A 19878-nucleotide genomic window follows, 5' to 3' on the forward strand; every position below is an offset into this window, starting at 1 on the left:
GTAACATATTTCATATTCTATCCCTCTGACAGTGCTGTTTTTAATTATATTAATTTCTTCTAAATTTAATCTCTACCCATTTCCTTTCCTCTGGTTTATCCATTGGTACCATCTATTCCATATTGCATAATATTTTGAGTCCTCTTTATCCTGTAACTCTAAAGTTAGTTTGTCCATTTCTGCGCATGTGTATATTTTTTGTATTAGTTCCTGGTCAGTTGGCAGTCGGTCGCTTTTCCAAAATTGTGCTAGCGCTAATCTAGCCGCTGTGATTATATGAAGCGTTAGGTATTTTATGTCATTTCGGATGTTCTTTTTAATCATGCCTAATAGAAAAATCTCAGGTTCTAATTCAAATTCATAATCTGTTATTTCTCTTATCCATGTTCTTACCTTGTTCCAATATTTCTTAATTACCGGGCAGAGCCACCAAGCATGGTAAAAAGTTCCCTGTGTTTTCCAGCATTTCCAACAGGTCGGATTTACATTTGGGTACATTTTCGCTAATTTTTCCATTCCTATTATACATAATGGTTGCTATAAACTTTAATCTTACAGTATCTAAAAATGAAAAGCACTGATGCCCACAGAAAATTGAAATTAGTCACAAAGGTAAAACTTGTGTGGAGACAACGGATATCCTATTTTACATATGTCTATCAACATCTGTCACAAGCATGTGGTTTATATCATGACACACATTTTTACACTGGCTCCCTTTGCACTTTCTGTCAGACACTTATGTTGGCTATATTCAGAACTAAAAGAGAAAAGGAAAAGGGAACAAGTAGAATGTATAAATGAGACCCAGATGGAATAAATAAATAAATGCAGGTGTCCCCAGAGCCAGTTTTAATTAACATTTAAAGTCTTACATAGGCATATTTACTTTAATTATTATTTCTCTCTAAGAGAATGCACAGTGGTTCATCATTGGAGGTGTCCATTTATCCTCATTAATAACCCATGAAAAAATTACAAATAATAAGTGCCTTAATATGACCCTATAAACTGTATAACTAAAAACTTGAATTTAAATTTCAAGGTCGTCTATTGCACAGACTTTTATTTCTTGCCATTATTTTATTTGATGGTTATTTATATAGTTATGCACTAGCATCACAAATGTAGTCACCACAAATGACTAAATTGTGGATTGGATTGGCTCTAAATAAAAAATACAACAAGTATATTAAAAACCAATTATATTGTAATGGTATGTGGAATTTATAACAAAATAAACTGAAGTTAAAAGTTGAGATTTTTAATTAAGTGACACAGCAGAGCAGCAGAGGAATATTAGGAAATATAATGTTCTAAAATTATAAAATTACAAGGTTGTACTGGAGAAGAGTACCTAAACAATTTAAAGTATTAAAAAAAAAAACTGGATTTTTTACTTACAGTTTGCCTTTCATAGATACAAACACTTCTCTGAGTCAAACTGAGCTAACATTCAGGACTATATCATCAGGATATCATTAGCCAGGATAATCATAATTAAATATATGATTTCTCATATGGAATAATTCTCCCCCTCTCCCAAAAAATATCCCTGCTCCCTCATATGGGGGAATTAGGCATAGCAAAATAATAAAATGCAAATTTATGTAGAAAATTCTGGTTTTATCCTTCAAATTTCCCAGTGATGTGGAAAATGTTCTTGCCTGAAAGCACTATTGAATATTGAATCCAGTCAATCTTAACAATGTTGGGTGAGACGAATTATTTTGAATAACTTCCTGTATTGCATTTATAAGTTAATATATTTCAGCACCATACTAAGCCATGGTTTACTTAATCATGATTTATTTACTAAAGCATAGTACATTGGGTTTGCACATTGCACTGAATCATAAATTATAAACCATAATATTTAGCAATCCAGATAGTAATTCTATATTGATTTCAATGCTTGTTGCATTTCTATTGCTGGTTATTATTGGCTTGGGCTCATATTAGATTTTCTGCACAAAAGGGAGCTTGTCTGGGTCTTATGCTGAGAAACAGAGGCCTTGCTCATGTGCCCATTAGTGGGATGAATTACAGAGTTATACATGAGAGGTATATTAGCTCCAGCACCAAGGAAATAATTCCCTTGGCATGAGCATCTGGCTATCTTCAACTATTCTAATATTAGTTGCCTTTAAATAAAGCCTTCAATCATCTTGATTTGAATTTGTGATTCATTGATTTTGACTACCTAATATCCATCTGTAATTAAAGCATTAAAGTACCGGTAGTTGGTGCTATTTTCTTGCATGAATTGCATATTTTGCTTTTTAATTCAAGTTTATTTTTAATTTAGTATCACCTTTATTTAATGTCACTTTATGCAGGATTTTCTATCTAGGATCATTGCACGTAAGAAAAAATAATGAATATAAGTAAACAAGATTTAGTCTTATTTGTCAATAACATTTTTACATTCTTATAATATAAATAATATATTATTATCTATGTTCCATATTATTTCCACATCAGCAAGCATGAAATTACTTAATCAAAAGTTACTTAAATATCTATAGTGTAGCTCTAGGATCTGTGGAATGGTTTGCTTGAAATAAAGACTCTTGAATAAAGCTACTGAGATCTGAATGGAAAGAGACATAAGCAATCTGGCTTTTACTCCTGTAATGACATTCACTAAGTGATAAGGAACAGTTAAACATGAGTTGACCTGCTAGCTCTAATAAACATCCCCATATGGTGATGCACAGCCAGCTTTCTAAGATTATGGTGTCAAGTTTCAATTATCAGCTGTTCCCAAAGATGCTAAAGCTAAATATGGAAGCAAAGGACAGAGCGATAGATTTTTAGTAAAAAGCAAATCACTCACAGCAAATATTGTGTTGTGGCTGGTTAGATAATTTGTTTAGTGGTATTATTACTGTGGTGTAAGTATCCCTGAGGTGTGTCCAGATAAGTAAATTAAATTAGAAAAAAAAAAGGATATAACGTACAATATCATAGATACTGCTCTGAATTCAGTACTGTCCTAATTATTATTCAGAAAACTGTACATGAAGGTCATTTTAAACATAGATTTATCACTATTTCCATCACATAAAATGAAGTTAAATTCACATGTGCTTTTGTAGTAATTATTTCTTCTTTAATTCAGAATAATTCCTTAATAAAAGGCAGATTCTGACTCTTTTCTGTGAAGGTCATCATTTTTACAAAACACATACACACACACGCACTCACACAGAGAGAGGGTTGACTTGTATCCAGTAAATCACCCAATTTAAATTTTGATTACAGATATCAGATAGAAATGGATTCAGTATCATATTAATTTTTACATGTTTACAGGGCCAGGAGAAAAGGAGGAGTTTAATGGCTCTAAGGCTCAAATTATATATCTGAAATGAAATCAATAAGCAATAGGCATTTCTTACAAAATATTAAACCATCAGTTGTATTCCCAGTATTGTTGAATAAGCATTATAGTTAGGATTTTAGATAATCCTAACTATAGTGCTACCTTGTACATATTTCAGTTGCAGTATCAACAACTGAATCTACTTTGCGGGGTCCTTGGTGAATCTACTTTAATACAGTTCAGATATCACCAGAATTATGACCTCAGGTATCAACCCTCATCAACCCGTCGGCTGGCAGCCCCCAGGGGGAGAGCCTTCTCTGTGGGGGCACCTACCATCTGGAACGAGCTCCCCCCAGAGATACGGAAGATCCCGGACCTGCGCACGTTTCGCCGTGCTCTCAAAACTTTTCTATTTCAGCAAGCTGGCCTGGCCTAACTCCCATCTTTTAAATTTTTAAATTTTTTAATTCGTGATTTTACAAATTGGGTGTTTTAATCTGTGTTTCGGACGAAATATTTAATAATTTTAAGGGATTTTTTAATATTTGTATTATCTGTATTTTATCTTGGCTGTTCACCGCCCTGAGTCCTTCGGGAGTAGGGCGGTATAGAAATTTGATTAATAAATAATAAATAAATAAAAATGATCTCAAAAATATGTTGGAACTATAATTTATAGAACTCCCAGCTAACTATTGACCATGTTTGAAGTTTGAAGTTTATTAGATTTCTATACCGCCCTTCTCCCGAAGGACTCAGGGTGATGTACAGCGATATTAAAACACATAGATTTATAAAATTTAAAACCAATTAAAATCGAATATATAAAATTTGGCCCGCAAATTAAAACACACACACACACATTATAAAATTCGTATTAGGCCAGTCCGGCTTGCTGGAACAAAAGGGTCTTAAGGGCGCAGCGAAAAGTACGCAGGTCGGGGCTAAGATGAAGCTCTAGGGGCAGCTCATTCCAGAGGGCTGGTGCCCCCACAGAGAAGGCTCTCCCCCTGGGTGTCGCCAGTCCACATTGTTTGGCCGACGGCACCCTGAGGAGCCCCTCTCTGTGGGAGCGTATTGGCCAGTGGGAGGTTGTTGATGGCAGAAGGCAGTCTCGTATATACCCTGGTCCTAAGCAATGGAGCGCTTTAAATGTGTCTGAGTACTTTGAAAGTTGTACAGTCGTCTCAACACATCTTGAAGACATCAGGTAGAGGAATGCTGAATTGCAACATGATTGTAATTCACCATTTGTAAGATTTTGTACAGAGAAGATAATCTCTCAGACAAATGAAACTTGAGATACTGATTGAGGAACAAACCTGGCTTGTCAGTGGAAGACATCTCTTTTCTCTTACTTTCCGATAACATCTTTCCCTGTCTGCTGCCCTCTCTCCTATCAAAGCCCACCCACTCTTTCTAATAGCTTCTGCACCAACACACCATGGCTGCAATAACAAATGCTGCCTCATTTCAGTATGATGAATGAAGAGTTTTAATGAAACTGGCCTAAGCCATTCCTGGCAAGCTGCCTGCTTTTTCTTTGTTCTAAGCAGAGGTGATTCATCACTCACAGAACTCCCCTCCATTGCAGCATCCCCAATCAATGCATCCTCTGCCTGTCTTCTTCCTTTATCCCCCAGGTTCCCCTTTTCCCTCGCTTTCTCACCTTTTTCTCACCTTTATTAGACTTACAGCTCTGATGATGAGACATTCCTTATTTCCCTGATCTCTTTGCATCAGCACAGTTGTCAAAGACTAAGAAATGTTTGTGAATGTCAGCTGCACCTTTCCTTCCCTTGCGAACAGTGACCTAATATATAAACACACATTAAACAGCCCAACGGAATATCTGGTGACTCTTAATTATCTCTGCCTGCCCCATTCTGTCATTAGGGTTGCCTCAATTCCCTGGGATGGGTTATCGGTCTATGATGCATAGTTTTAAAAAATCAGAAAAATAAATAAGCCATCCTCCCCCGCTTGGAAAATCCACAAATGGGCAAACTAAACTAGCAACACAGCCCACTCATCATTTTGGAAGAAAACAAATAATTGCAATCTCAGTACAGGAATGACACCTTAATCAAACCAGTCAGTAGTGATGATTCCCCACTTTTACAAATCCGAGACATTACATAAAGAACAGAGCCTATAAGGAGATAAATTTCTGTAGCTTGTTTATTTGTTGTACAAGTATTTTCCCAACACTGCAAGGAACCGAACCAGATTTGACCTGTCATATTGGGGAAGACAGAGAACAAATGAAAGAAGTCTATGGAGATTCTCAATCATCCAGGCCATGGTTGTCCCAAAGATGCTTTTTCAAGAGGCAACTGGAGTTTCTGTTTTTTCTTTGAAGATGATTTGCTTCTCATCCAAGTGGATGATGGGGAATGGAAGGATTTATACTTAACTGGCCTTAACAACTCACTAAAAGAATGCAAATGACCAGCTGTCTGCAAGGAGTATAAATCCTTCCATTCCCCACTATCAGACCAGGGCTGCAGAAGCTTCTTGGATGAGAAGTGAAATGTCTTCAAAGAAAAACCAGAAGCTCCAGTTGCCTCTTGAAAAAGCACCTTTGGGACAAATGACAGAAGGAAAAATAATTGACCTGGTGGTACAGAAAGGTAGAAACCACAGAGCTAAAATTCAAGGAATTCTAAATTTATATGAGCAGATTTTACTTTTGTTCTACTTTAAAGTTAAAAAATATCAAAGGATGAAAGACACACATTAGTTGCTAGAATCTTTGTGGGGTGAGTAAATTAAGATAGACATAATCTCTTGCAATGCTCTTTTGCTTCGTCTCTCTCCAAAGCAATTTTTAACAAATTTGGGCATCATGTCTGTGTCAGTTAGGAAAGCAGCATGGTACAAAAAATGAAGTTCCCATTCTCCTGGATTGCAGCAATAGTATTGTGGGAGTGACCTTGGGAGACAGAGAGAAGAGCCACAGTCAGAGGAATAACTTGAATAAAGCAGATTAACCTGAAGAAGGAATATGGATATTGCAAGCATCTCAGAAAGGACCCTCTCTAATTTCTTGGGATGTAAAGGTGATGGAGAAGAAATGTACTTTCAGACTTGCAGGATACTGTTAATGTATAAAGTAGAACTAGTTCATCTGATTTTGCTTCCTGTCTGGACTGCCTTGCAAAACTAACAATTGGTATAATCGTACTCCTCATCCCTGAAACAATCTACCTCTGCAGATAAGGATGGTTCTCTATTCTTTCCCCCCCCCCCAAAAAAAAGTGAAAATGTGGTTCTTTTACAGGAACGACAAGATGGGAGAATAAGGGTTATCAAAGTTTGATCACAAGTATGGTATGAAGGATGCTAGGCTGACTATAGACAGCTTAATGCTTTTTTTAAAAAAAAGTCTTCAAGTTCTGTGGGTTCCTGTGAGATACTTACAATCAGAAAATGTAAATAGCATGGAAGACAAATTAATTATCCCCCTTTTTGTCTCTCTCTCCCCCCTCTCTCTCCCCCCCTCTCTCTCACACACAAACACAGTGCTTTAAAAATGGCAGTGGGAAATGCCAGTGAGTCTCTAATGTTACACATGGTTTGGTTGTTCTTGTAAAAACAAATGAGATGTTTGAAGATTTAAGACTGTAGAGAGGGAAAGATGTAAATTGTTTTTGTTAAACAATTCCTCAGATAATTTTAATGGCTATGTTTTTGTCTCGGAAATGGAATTGTTATCATTAATCAGCATGTTTAATCTGGATTTCAGGAGTATAACAAAGAAAGTTTATATTCATGACTTTTATAACAATAGTGGGGGGGAACCAAGGCTGTGAATAGGTTGGGATTGTAAAAGGAAATGATAATGTATGATTTCAAAAAGCAACCTTTAGAGATAGAGATGGGACAGTAAATGACTTGTCTTCAAAAAGCTGACCAAAAAGATGGATAGTTTTAGACATGCATAAATAAATAAATAGGTTTCTAAGATATTAGGGAGGCAATAGATGCTTTGCAAAACTAGCCAAATCTCTTAAATAGAGAAAATTATCACATTTTCACATTTAGTAATACAGAAGTAGGAGCAATATAGCTTATATTCAAAATGTTCTGATTCTAATCTGAAATACAATTACAGTAAACCGAAGATTTTTCTCCAGCAGAGAAAATATGGAAAGTTATCTATAGAATGATCTATAAGGTGTAATAGCCTATAACAATGGTCCCCTTTGTAGCTTGGTGGCTCGGCTTGTGGGGGAGAAAGGGCAACTGAGCCACACAAGCAGGCCAGCGTGCATGTGCATGAATGCAGCTTGAATTGTGTGAGTGGCCGGCTGGTGCATACATGTTTGCAGCTCAACTTGTGCAAGTTCAGTGGCGTGTGTACATGCATGCTGGTCCCCCACTCATGCAGCCCAGTTCCGAATAGGCCACGACCCTGTAGTAGGCCACAGCCCAGCTGTTGGGGACCCCTGGTAGATAAGGTATAATGGTTAAATTGTTGGAACTAGGACTGAGCAGATCTAGGTTTAACACTAGTCTTAACCATTGAAACTCATTGTATGACTTTGGGCCAGTAACTGTAACAAATATATATAAATAATATTATAATATTCCATTTATATATATGAGGAGTAAACCTCTGATCTTGGTGACCAACCGAGATTGGATTTCGATATATAAATAATCTTTAAAAACAGTTCAAAGTTAAAAGATCAATCAATGATCAGATACTTAATATAGTTGTTGGAATTATCACTATTTTGTTGTTGCTAGTTGCGAAGCCATGTCCGACCTATCGCAACCCCATGGACAACTTTCCTCCAGGCCTTCCTGTCTTCTACCATCCTTCGGAGACCATTTAAGCTCACACTGACTGCTTCAGTGACTCCATCCAGCCACCTCATTCTCTGCCACCCCTTCTTCTTTTGCCCTCAATCGTTCCCAGCATTAGTCTCTTCTCCAGTGAGTCCTTCCTTCTCATTGGAAGTGAGTAGCCAAAGTATTTGAGTTTCATCTTCAGGACCTGGCCTTCTAAAGACTGGTAGTAGGACTGACTGGTTTGATTGCCTTGCAATCCAAGGGACTCTCAGGAGTCTTCTCCAGCACCATCGTTCAAAGGCCTCAATTCTTTGACGCTCAGCCTTCCTTATGGTCCAACTTTCACAACCACAAATTGCAACTGGGCATCACTACTTGCTTTCCAACAAAAATGAATAATCTTTATTAGTTGAACTTTTTTTTTTCTGAATGTTTTTAAACTATAGTCATGACTGACTTCTGTTATTGGTTTCAATTTTACTCATGTAAACTATGTCAAGCTATAATATTTTTAAGGCTGCTGCTGATTATTTGTTTTGGATGAATAAGAAAAAGCTACTTTTAAAATTAGAAGGTGATAGATAACCTGAGGTTTTGGTGGCATGGATATTTATGGTAATATAAAGTTAAAGTTTATGTGTTTTTTAAAAATCATTTTATTAGACAGGCCCTATTGACTATGTGGAATAGATATACTGGAATGTCACTAAAATTAGAGCTATATAATCCTGCTTAAGTGAATAACCAGTGCATCCAGAAGATTAATATCCTGTGATTTGTACACTAATGGCACAGTTGGGTGACTCATATCTTCCTTCCCCTATCAAATGCATTTTTTGTTAGTTTTAGTTCATCTAATTATCCTCCCTTTCCAATTTACTGCTTTATCTTCCTCTTTCATCTACTCTTCTTTTTTATTTGCTTGCAAACTTTTAGACTGCATACTTTGAAAAGCTAACAATATTTATATAACTCTATTGCTAGTTTTTGTAACTGGGCAATAATTCTTTGCTGAATGTTGGGTTATCAATTGGACCGAGCAGTTGATTGTTAAATAGTACGTGGGGGGGAAGGAGTAGGAGGAGAATCTGTTTTTTTTGCAGATATAACATGCAGATATTATATATATATATATATATATATATATATATATATATATATATATATATATATATATATATATATATATATATATATATATGTGTGTGTGTGTGTGTGTGTGTGTGTGTGTGTGTGTGTGTGTGTGTGTGTGTAGTTAATATTTCGGGTTTCTTCCCGTGTAATTGTGGATATATCCCTAAAAGGGTAGAAGCGACGTTTCGGCAGAATCCCATCTGCCATCATCAGGCTTATGCCAGTAGTCATTTTGCCCTAACTGACGTTGGAATTTCAAATATATATATTCATTCTCAGGTTTTCGCGGGTGTTTTTATGTAGGTCTTTGGTTATTCGGGTCTTCTCCCACGTAAAATTGGAAGTGTCTTGGCGACATTTCGACGAAGTCTCATTCGTCATCTTCAGGCTGGTGTTCTCGGCTTCGTGCTTCCAGGAGCAATTGCAACTGGAAGCACGAAGCCGAGAACACAAGCCTGAAGATGACGAATGAGACTTCGTCGAAACGTCGCCAAGACACTTCCAATTTTACGTGGGAGAAGACCCGAATAACCAAAGACATATATATATATATATATATATATATATATATATATATATATATATATATATATATATATATATATATATATATATATATATATATATATATATATATATATATATATATATATATATATATATATATATATATATATATATATTTGTTTATGTAAGTTTTCACGGGTATGTATGTGTGTATATTTAATATTGCAGGTTTCTTCCCGTGTAATTGTGGATATATCCCTAAAAGGGTAGAAGCGACATTTCGACAGAATCCCATCTGCCATCATCAGGCTTATGTCAGCAGTCTTTTGCACTAACTGACGTTGCTATTTCAAATCTGGTGCTGGTATTCTGGGATGGCTCCACCTTTTCATTTTGATTGATTGGGAGTCCCAGTATGTGTTTATTGGCTTGGCTTCGGGTGTATGGTCGGTTTTTCTCCACTAGGTGGCAGGGCTTCATCTTAGTGGCTGGTTTGAATATGATTTGGTTGGGATTTGTTTTTTGATTAATGTTTGGTCTATGTTTTATATTTGGTGTTAAGATTCGTCTATCTATGAGAGCAGGTTTCCAAATAGTAGGCAGACGTGAAGTGTCATCCCGTTTATTCATGCAATATGGTCTTTTTTTCTATTTCAATTGCTTCTCTGATTATTCTGCCATTGAGATGTTCTATTTTTGCAACTGTTTTTGTGTTATTAAAATTAATATTGTGTCCTGTTGTATTTATGTGTTGAACTAATGATGATGTGTGTTCTTGTTTTTGTATTGAGTTTTTGTGTTCCTCGATGCACACACTCATTCTTCTGTTGGTCTGTCCAATGTATGTTGATGGGCAGGAAGCACACGGGATTTCGTATATGCCTTGATCTTCTAATTCTATTTTGTTTTTAGGGTTTCTCAGAATGAACGATATCTTTCTATCTGTGCAAAATATGGTTTTGATGTTGTGTTTATGTAGTACTTTGCTAATTTTATCTGTTGTTCCCCTTATATAGGGCAAGATGGCTTTCCCATTGTTTTGTTCCTCTTGTTGTTTTTTATTCTGTCTTGGTGTTGCATGTTTGATCATATTGATGACTTTATTTCTACAGAACCCATTTGATGTCAGTACATTAGTTAGTGTATATAATTCTGTTTGTAAATGTGCTTCATCAGCCAGACGTTTAGTTCTTGTGGTTAATGTTTTGGCAACAGAGTTTATTTGTGCTGGATGGTGGTGTGATTTGGTGTTGAGATAGCGGTTCGTATGTGTAAAACATATATATATATGTTTTCTGAGGTTTTCGCAGGTGTTTGTATGTAGGTCTTTGGTTATTTGGGTTTTCTCCCATGTAAAATTGGAGGTGTCTTGGCAACGTTTCGACAAAGTCTCATTCGTCATCTTCAGGCTGATGTTTTCGGCTTCGTGCTTCTAGGAGCAATGTGTGTGATCGCAGCTGTTTCTTCCTTTTAACTGCCAGTGGGGGTGTGAACTGATTGGGTGGAGGTGTGTTCTGATTGGTTGGGGGTTTGCTGTGCTCTGATTGGATGGGGGGTTGGCTGTGCTCTGATTGGATGGGTGTCTGTTCTGTTTAGGTGGGGGCTTAGTTGTGCTTGGGTTAGTCTGAGTAGCAGGGGGATTTGAGCTGGTGAGCTGTGTTGCTGTTGTTTGGCTTCGTGTTCGTGGCCGTGCCACCTCTTCATGAATGAGACTTCGTCAAAACGTTGCCAAGACACCTCCAATTTTATGCAGGAGAAAACCCGAATAACCAAAGACCTACATATATATATTTCCTCTAGCCAGGTTTTCCTATGTAACCAAGGTTTTTCTGCAGCCCTAGCTCAGTAGAATCCCATCCACTCGATTCTGGGCTTTTTTCTTTCTGGCAGCCAGCAAGCTTTTGTTGCCAGGTGAGAGACTTATATAGATCTATTTCTGGTTCGTTAGCCATCACCAGTAAGCCATTGATGATGCCACTCAGCAAGCTAGAGCTGCAGAAAAACCTTGGTTACGTAGGAAAAACCTGGCTAGAGGAAAAACACACATAAATCCTACGAAGAAGTAAGAAAATAGATATTGTACCTTTACAGGGAGGATTCATGAGAAGTGGGTGTGGCTTACTGATGATGGCTAACGAGCCAGAAATAGATCTATATAAGTCTCTCACCTGGCAGCAAAAGCTTGCTGGCTGCCAGAAAGAAAAAAGCTCAGAATTGAGTGGATGTGATTCCACTGAGCTAGGGCTGCAGAAAAACCTTGGTTACGTAGGAAAAACCTGGCTAGAAGAAAAACACACATAAATCCTATGAAGAAATAAGAATATATATATATATATATTCATTTGCATTTTCAGAAAACAAAATGTTTCTGCAAAGTTTTAGAGTTAGTATTCTCAGAATTTGTAAGTTTTATTATAGTGAAGAGCACATGAGTACATTTTGCCATCTGGTGGTTGCTTGCAGCATATCATTAACTGTATTTTAACAATTTATTATCAGTTGTGAATAGTAAACAATAAAAATATAAGAAAATTTTGCAGCATTTTAGAGATATATATTTTAATAAATTACAGTTCATTTCATCAAATAAAACGGGGTAAAGTGCTATGGATATTATATATATAACTGTTGTTTGAAATAAAGGTCAGATATTGGGAATGGTAGAGAGACACACATATGAGTTACCTTAAATAACTAATGTTTATTGAATAGTAATATATTGTATAATACAGACATTCTTGCATTAATGGTGTAATTAACATGTGTTGTTTGAAGACACTTAGTCCCATGGTTATTTCATATGTATTTTGATTTCCTGACAAATTCACTATTTCATGATGAAACCTATCTTTGTAATTCCTTTCCAGAAGTGCAACTTTGTAGTCACTTGAGGTCAGAAAATAAAATTAAAATGTTCTTCCAATTCCATTTGGCTAGTCGTGATGTCTAATTTATGTTCATTTATTTGATTGCATATTTTCTGTTGCATAGTTGCAGAAATTCTTCAGCGTAATATATATTGCTGATTGCATATTAAAGGATGCAAATATATGTTAATCTGATGTTTATACAAATTATGAGGGGAGGAGGAAGAGGAAGAGGAAGCATGACCACTTTTGAAATGCAGCTTTTGCCACTTCATATAAAACCAGTTCTGGCAGGTGATAAAAATTGTGCATTTTTACATGCTATAATTTGTTTCATTCTCTATTTGATTTAATGTACAATTAAATAAATATAGTAAACATGATTATCCTGCTTGTATATAATAATATATCTCTTAATATTACAATTTTGCAAAAACTTTGGGAAGGATTCTGAGTCCATATACAAACTTTTCACTCCCTTCAGACTAGAGTTTATCGTAACATTAACTTATATCCTTCCATCTTTCTTTATGTCTTTTATCCCTGAACTTCTAGGGACTATTTCAGACCTGACAAATCTAAGAAACTATGCCTTATTAAACTTGCATTGTATCCATCATTCTTTTACTATTATTATAATATTCTCTTTTATTCATTAAAAATGAAACTCAGTCAACTGGACATTTAAAAATGTGACACAAATACCATTGACTGGTGCTAATGGTTGATACGGATTGCTGCCAGCGTCCTAGGTATCAACCAAGTACCTTCTTAAAATATATGATGTTCTGAGTTCCGCAGTTTTTTGCAGTTCTGCTGGTGTTATTGCAGCAAGCTGCAATTTCTTGAAGTGTTTTGTAAAATTCTTGGACATGGTACCAAGTGCCCTGATGACAATGGGCATCACTGTGACATGTTTCATCCATAGCTGTGTAGTTTCTATGGCCAGGTCACAATATTTCATAATTTTTTCCAGTTCTTTTTCTTCGACTCTGGCATCTCCTGGTACCGTGATGTCAATAAATTGTACGTTTTGGTTTTCGACAACTGTGATATCTGGCATATTGTGTTCCAAGTGACGATCTGTCTGTATTCAGAAGCCCCACAAGATCTTCACTTTCTCATTTTATATCATCATCATCATCATCATCATCATCATCATCATCATTATCATCATCATCATCTATTTTATTCATTAAACATGAAACTCAGTCAACTGAATTTTTAAAAATGTGTCACAAATACGATTGACTGGTACTAATGGTTGATACGGGTTGCTGCCAGCATCCTAGGTATCAACCAAGTATCTTCTTAAAATATATGATGTTCTGAGTAGCACAGTTTTTTGCAGTTCCTCTGGTGTTATGGCAGACGATCCATCTGTATTCAAAAGTCCCATAAGATCTTCACCGTCTCATTTTCAGTAACTTTTTCCACTTTGTGCTCCCATGACTTTTCGGATACAGGTATGTTATATTTTTTATATAATGACCAGTGGACTAATTTAGCAACTCGATTATGTCTAGCTTTGTAATCAGTTTGTGCGATTTTGCTGCACTCATATATTAAGTGTGAAATAATAATAATAATTATTATTATTATTTTGCATATTTTAATTCAGAAGGAAGGCACCTACCGTTCTGAATAGATCCCTGCATTTATTGTCCAAAAGCTCTCCAGTATGAATGTAGCCAATATTTTGTCCCCTTTTCTTCTTTCAGGGATATTTTAGAGGCAACAAGTATATTTTAAGCCGTGCAGACATTTAAGGCAAAAAACTTTTTACAGAGACTGAATCCCGCCCCACCCAAAAAAATCAGCTTAAACTCTAGCCTGTACGTAACTGTGTGTGTATTTGTGTGTCTATGTATGTATACGCAGCCATACCCTATTAAGTGGCACCACTACCCTAGCCTTAGTAAAGCATGTTGCAAAGTGTAGTCTCATATTGGAAAAGATTGTCCAACCTTGTCTTCAACATTTAAAGCATAGTTTCCTGCTTTGATGTTTTTATTGATGCTTGGAGAATAGATTGATTTTTCATTAGGGATGCAGTGGAAAACTATGTCTTATAACATGCCAGAAATATGGATCTACTTTTATAGAAAAAAGGAAAAGAAAACAGCATGCAGTGCTATGTTACTCAAACGTATTAGATCAAGGGTATGTATGAAAATGACACAGTAACAGCAATAACTTACTCCTCTCTATCAAAACTGTTGGCGTTTTAGGCTCTTACAGCAAGATAAACCATGTCTTTGTAACACTGAGTAATTCTTCATGTGGCCAGAAGAGACAATTTCAAATTTAATTGCAGGAATCTCAAATGAAAATGACAGATTCAAGTGATTAGGAAACTACTGCCTCTGTCCAAGATTCTGAGCTGTAGTACTGCTAACTCAATCTTGGCTAGACAAAGATGCTTGCCATACTTTTTGAAAAAAAAAAAAAAACAGCCAGAGAAATGTAGTTACAGCAGAGGCTTTGTATACAGAAAATCCTAGTTCAATGTTTGACTTCCCCAGGTACAGTGGTGGGTTCTAACCAGTTTTACCACCGGTTCGCATCGTGTATGTGCTTTGCTCACGCGCGTGCCAAGCTTACACTTTGCGCAAGCACATTTAGTAAAAAAAACAGCTGAGGCATGGCAATCCACTCTGCCATGCCTTACAGGTGAGCTAAAAACAAAAGAAATAAAGGTAGGTATAGTGCGGGGGCGGGGGGAGGGCCCAACTGACGTTCGGCGCGAACTGGTTCGCTGTCCTATCAAGATTTCTACTACTGGCTCTCCCGAACCGGGGAGAACCGGTAGCAACCCACCACTGCCCAGGTACCACTGGAAAAACTCTTCCCTGAAATAATCAACAGCCACTACCCTCTCAAGTGTGCAGTGATAATTGGTTTATGTATAACTCTTTATTGAATAAAAGACCACATGTGTATTGGATCTGTGCCCCTCCTGGCTGATTTATTCAGCTCAGGAGGGGACACGTGGCTGGATCCAGGCGGTGATAACTGCTTCCTTGGAGGAGGGAAGCTTTCCTGCTGCCTTGAAGGAGGCGGTGGTGAGGCCCCTCCTCAAGAAACCAGCTGTTTTGAGTAATTTCCGTTCAGTCTCCAACCTTCGCTTTCTTGCGAAGGTTGTTGAGAATGTGGTAGCACGTTAGCTCCCAATGGCCTGGATGAAGCAGAATACCTCGATCCGTGCCAATTGGGTTTCAGGCCCGGATACAGCATGGAGACGGCATTGGTCGCACTGGTGGATGATCTCTGGAGGGCTCGGGACAGAGGTTATTCCTCTCTTCTGGTCCTATTAGATCTTTCGGCGGCTTTTGATACCATCGACCATGGTATCTTGCTACGGCGCGTCGAGGAGTTGGGAGTGGGAGGCACTGTTTTACGGTGGTTCTCCTCTTACCTCTCAGGTCGGATGCAAGCGGTGTTGGCAGGGGCAGAGATCGACCATGAGCCCGTTACCCCTCACTTGTGGGATGCCCCAGGGGTCAGTTCTCTCGCCCCTTCATTTCATATAAATGTTCAACATTTATATGAAACTGCTGGGGGAGATCATCCGTGGTTTCGGGGTGAGGTACCATCAGTACACTGATGATACCCAGCTTTTTATATCCACCCCGAACCAATCCAGTGATTCCCTCAACGTGATGTCCCGGTGCCTGGAAGCAGTACGAGTCTGGATGGGGAGGAACAGGCTTCGGCTCAACCCTGCCAAGACTGATTGGCTGTGGGTACCGGCATCTCTATCTGAAAGAGAGGTTCCATTGTTGGCTATAGGGGGTGAAATTTTACCCCCTATAGACAGGGCACGCAACTTGGGTGTCCTCCTGGATTCACGGTTGAGTTTAGATGATCATATAACAACCGTGACCAGGGGGGCATATGCTCAGATTTGTCTGGTGCATTAGTTGCGCCCCTATTTGGACCAAGATGCTCTACGCACAGTTACTCATGCGCTAGTCACCTCCCGTTTTGACTACTGTAATGCTCTCTACCTGGGGCTGCCTTTGAGGTCCACTCGGAGGCTTCAGCTGGTACAGAATGCGGCTGCGAGGGTTGTGATGGGACGATCCTGATACTCCCATGTTACACCTCTCCTGCACAACTTGCATTGGTTACCGGTTGCCCTCCGGGTGAGATTCAAGGTGCTGGTGATGACCTATAAAGCCCTACATGGCTTAGGCCCAGAATACTTGTCAGACCATCTGCAGCCAGCAACAGCTTCCCATCGCCTGGTGCGTTCTCACAGGGAGGGCCTTCTCCTGGTGCCGTCAACTAGACAATGTCGGCTGGTGGCCCCCAGGGGTAAAGCTTTCTCTGTGGGCATGCCCACTCTTTGGAATCAACTCCCCCGGGGCTTCGGTTGGCTCCTGACCTTTGCACCTTCCGCCATGAATTAAAAACATGGCTGTTCACTTCGCCCAGCCTGGACTGAGGTTTTTTTTGTTTTGTTTTTTTGATTATTTTAATGGGTTTTAAAATATATTTAAATTATGCATATTTATGTATTTTATGTTTTATTGGGTTTGTTTTTATTTGTTGTGAGCCGCCCTGAGTCCTATGGAGAAAGGGCGGCATACAAATTATATTAAATAAATAATAAATAAATATGAAAGGTCTTAGATCTTAAGTGAATAGTGGAGATTTTGAGAGCATGATTAGAAAATGGCTACTGTGATGAGCATGGCACAGGCATGAAGCACAAGGCAAAGAAGACATGTTGCACCCTTTTAGGAAGGATAAACTCTATTTTCTTTATTCCTTCAACTTTCTTCTGTCTCCTCTGGGCAGGTGAGCACATTTCCTGAATTTCAACCACAATTATTTTTATTTTCTAGAAATGTCTTTGCAAACCAAAAACATTCTTGGAAAGAAATGTAATATTTGGGGGGCAGCACTTTTTTTCTTTGCATCATGCTGGTACTATTAGAATAAATAAATAAACATCGTTGGATTTTTGTATTTATTTATTTATTCTTTAGTCCAATCATGTTTGAAACCTGGCAATACCAAACAATGCATCTGTGGGTATATTTGTACCAGCCAGCCATACACTGGGGACTCAGATCTTATGCTTTCTTTTCTGGGGGTTTTGTGTTTTCTGTATCACCCAAACTGAGCTGAAATGCAACAAAACAAGCTTTAGACTTTATTCTACATCCCATGTTCTTGTTTTCCTTTTTTTTCTGCTTTTCTCCTTCTATCAGTTTATGCCTCTGCTTCCAATCAGCACATTATCTATCAGATATCATGCTTCTGCTTCAGTACTCATAATGAGGAACTGATAACTATCTTGTTTATTAATAACAAAAATGGTCTTGCATGGCTTTATTATTATTTTTTGTTTTGTAGAAGACAAAGACAGTAAAAGAAAGACAGTAATTAGATTGTTTTCTCTCATTCTGCTCAGTGAAGCATTTGGGATGCCATAAGTAGCTTCTTGATTTTTTTCCCCCATCTTCTTTTCTTATTTGCTGCTTTCTCCAGCTTTCCTTTGAAAGATCAGACAAACATCAAGAGAGAGTAGCCTAATGATAATAGGTGTCAGTATCCTATTCCCTTCACCTCATATATACAAATAACTGCCTTTTAATAGGAATTTCAGTTCATGTTACATTTTTTATTTTGCCATGTTTTTAGCCACCTTCAGCTATCTTAGGAGAATAAAACATTATATAATGTGTATGTGTTACATATACACATATATTTGAAATATATATATATCAAATATATATATATATATATATATATATATATATATATATATATATATATATATATATATATATATTTCAAATATAAGTGTGTATGTATTTGTATACACACACAGAGAGAGTTTTAAAATTTTATTTTAAGATATAGGCAGTATATTATATTTATTTATTAATCCCCTGGCATGGATTGCCCCTTTGACTATGTTGGACAGGCAGGGAGGAAACTAACCCCAAATTGTAAGAATACAAGTAAGTGGTAGATGAGGAGATCCAAACTCATTGGTAGCCTCATATTGCAATGAACAAGGACATGCAATCAATTTTGCAGTTACTAAGATTGTTGGCCATGCGGGTATAAAGATAGCCAGAGATGTTCTGGCCCCCCACCTCACATAAGCAGACACACGAGCAAAAGACGTCTATCAGTAATTTATTTTTACAAGCCGACCTGAATCCCTTTGGCAGATAAAAGTTCTGGCAGCTACTTTCTGAATGCCCGCCAAGTTTCTTATCACCTCTGCCTCAGCGTATCTGTAGTCCGTTGCTGGGGCAACCAAGAGTTCAAAGAGTAGTCAGAAGTCATTCACAAAGTCCAAGCCTTAATTCCGAAAAATATCCCATCCGAACCTCACGATATGCAGTTTTGTCTGTCACAGAGCCTGCAGAGCAACCCCACCCACTTTTATCCCCTGTGGGGCATGGCTCAGTGACTCAGCAATCTCTGGCCCTTCCCCATCTCTTCCTTTGCTGCGCATGCCTCTCCCTCCGACGCTGCCTGGGATCAATCCAAGATTGATTTTCATCACTCCCTATTAGTGGGTGCTCCGACATGCCTTCCTCCTGGCCTTCAGCTGGAATCTGAGGCATTGCCAGAAAGGAGGGTCCTGGAGAGGGAGGCCTTGTCAGTTCCTCCCCATCACTCACAGAATATCCCAAAGCACTTATTCCAGTAGAGAGAAGTTCCCTGAAGATGTGCTCCAGCATGAGTCCAAAAGCTCGGAAGAATAAACCTCGGGTCCCTGTGACTGACCCAGATTCGATTTTGCAGTATATTATATAATTAAAATACAGTGAGGTTTATACAGTATCGATTAGATTATTAACATTAAAGTTTAGATGCCTTAAATCAGTGATGGCTAACTTTTTTTTCCTCGGGTGCCAAAAGTGCACACCCACATGTCCACACCCATAATGCAATGCCCCCCACGCACATCCAGCCTCCCCGCACATGTGCACACAACCCCCCTGCACTGCCCCACAGGCACGTGTGACTCCCCCTGACTCCCCCACCCTGTCATGCATGACCTCCCCCATGCTCTGTTTTGGGCCTAGCAGGTGTTCCTGAAGCCTCCGGAGGCCGGAAACAGCGTGTTTCCGATCTTCTGGTAGGCCCAGATTTTGCCTTCCCCAGGCTCCAGAGGTTCCAGAGGCTTTTCTGGAGCCTCTAGGAGGGTGAAAACAGCCTCCCCCGGCCCTCAGGAGGCCCATTTTTTGCCCTCCCAGAGCCTCT

Source organism: Pantherophis guttatus, chromosome 5 (assembly GCF_059756535.1).
Source record: "Pantherophis guttatus breed Tessera chromosome 5, ASM5975653v1, whole genome shotgun sequence".
Taxonomy (NCBI): Eukaryota; Metazoa; Chordata; class Lepidosauria; order Squamata; family Colubridae; genus Pantherophis; species Pantherophis guttatus.